Source organism: Elephantulus edwardii, unplaced genomic scaffold, assembly GCF_000299155.1.
Source record: "Elephantulus edwardii isolate Elephantulus edwardi_28Jun2011 unplaced genomic scaffold, EleEdw1.0 scaffold00344, whole genome shotgun sequence".
NCBI lineage: Eukaryota > Metazoa > Chordata > Mammalia > Macroscelidea > Macroscelididae > Elephantulus > Elephantulus edwardii.
Genome location: NW_006400094.1, coordinates 1,577,485 through 1,578,955, shown reverse-complemented (window position 1 = coordinate 1,578,955; position 1,471 = coordinate 1,577,485).

Genomic DNA, 1,471 nt, shown 5'->3' with positions numbered 1-1,471 from the left:
AAAAAATACTTTGCCTGGAAAAGTTTAGGAAGAAAAGTAGAACGTGTAAGGGGAAAACGAAACATTCTAAATGCCTTCTACATGTAGGGAATGAGGAAAATATTTGTTGAGCAGGAAGTTTTAAAAATAAAAAGAGGGAAGATGGGATGAAGGTGTAAAGAATGACTGATAGAATTTAAACAGGAGTGAAAGAAGCAAAGAACGTAGGAAACGAGGAAACGATGGGTGAGACAGAGGGAGATGGTGGGAGAACAGGATTGTAAAAAGTGTAATGTCAAAGGAGCTCTGGTGTCCTAGTGGCAAGACGCTGCACTGCAATCCCAGAGGTACGCGGTTCAAATCCACCAGATGCTCTGCTAGAGAAGGAGGTATCAATCTCCTCCTGTACCAGTCAGATCTGATTTGACGGTACATGTAAAAATAATACAATAATCATGAAAAAAAAAGTGTAATGTCATCGGATCTCTCTTAACTCCACAGGAGGGAACAACCCTGGTTGGGAATATCATTTCCCTTGAGGCCCACCTAAGCCTAAGGCCAGGGGCCCCATTCCTAGGCTAAGTGCCACAGCCTTTCCTAATCAGGCACCACAGAGCCTTACTTACAGTTATGACACCTGGATGTAATTCTTCAGCCTCACGTCCTCTTCCTCAGGTCCCCAGCAAGCCTGGGCCAAGTTCTGTGGTGATGGCTACGTCACAGAAGTCCCAGGTCTCCTCTGTCCCCAGAAAGTCCCTGTTCCTATGGTTCCTCTAACGTCTGGCACCAAGGACCTGTGCTCAGGTTGGCTTAAATACGGTCCCATGGCAGGCACCAGCCAATCCTCTGCGTTGAAATGACTTGCCTCATTTGTCTGTTCCCACCCAATCATCTGGGAAAGATAAATGGAATGGGCCAAAGACCCAGTCAGGATTAACTGCCTCTGAAAAACTCCCCAGAGGGTGTGTTTACAACAACAAACAACAGCACACCGGGAGGGTGGAGAGAGAGGAGAGGAGGCAGAACTTGAGGTATGGACAGACACATAAAGGGACAGAGCCAATCAGCGCCTGGTCATGGTCATTGCAGTCAAGTCTGAACTGATCCCAACCTGATCCTCCAGCGGGTTTTCAGAAGCTATAAATCACATGGGAGGAGACTGCCCCTCTTAGAGCCAGTGATTGGAAACATCACTTGTTTTGGAGTTGGGCATACAACTCCTTCCCTGTCAGGCCACTAACAGAAGGCCCCGAACATGCTGGCATTCACGCTAAGCAAACTGGCCCTTCCCCTGGGCTGTTTTTAGGCAGGCCTGTGCAAGCAGACATACAGACCAAGTCGGCTAGAGTTGTTCCCAGCGTAAGTAATGAACAACCTTAATCATGTTCTGCTCGTATCATTTACCGGTTACTCATTTGCCTGGGGGGTTGGTTTAAGGCTTTAATAGAAACAAAAACGTATTGTGATGGGAAAGTCTGCTGTTAAGGAGCTC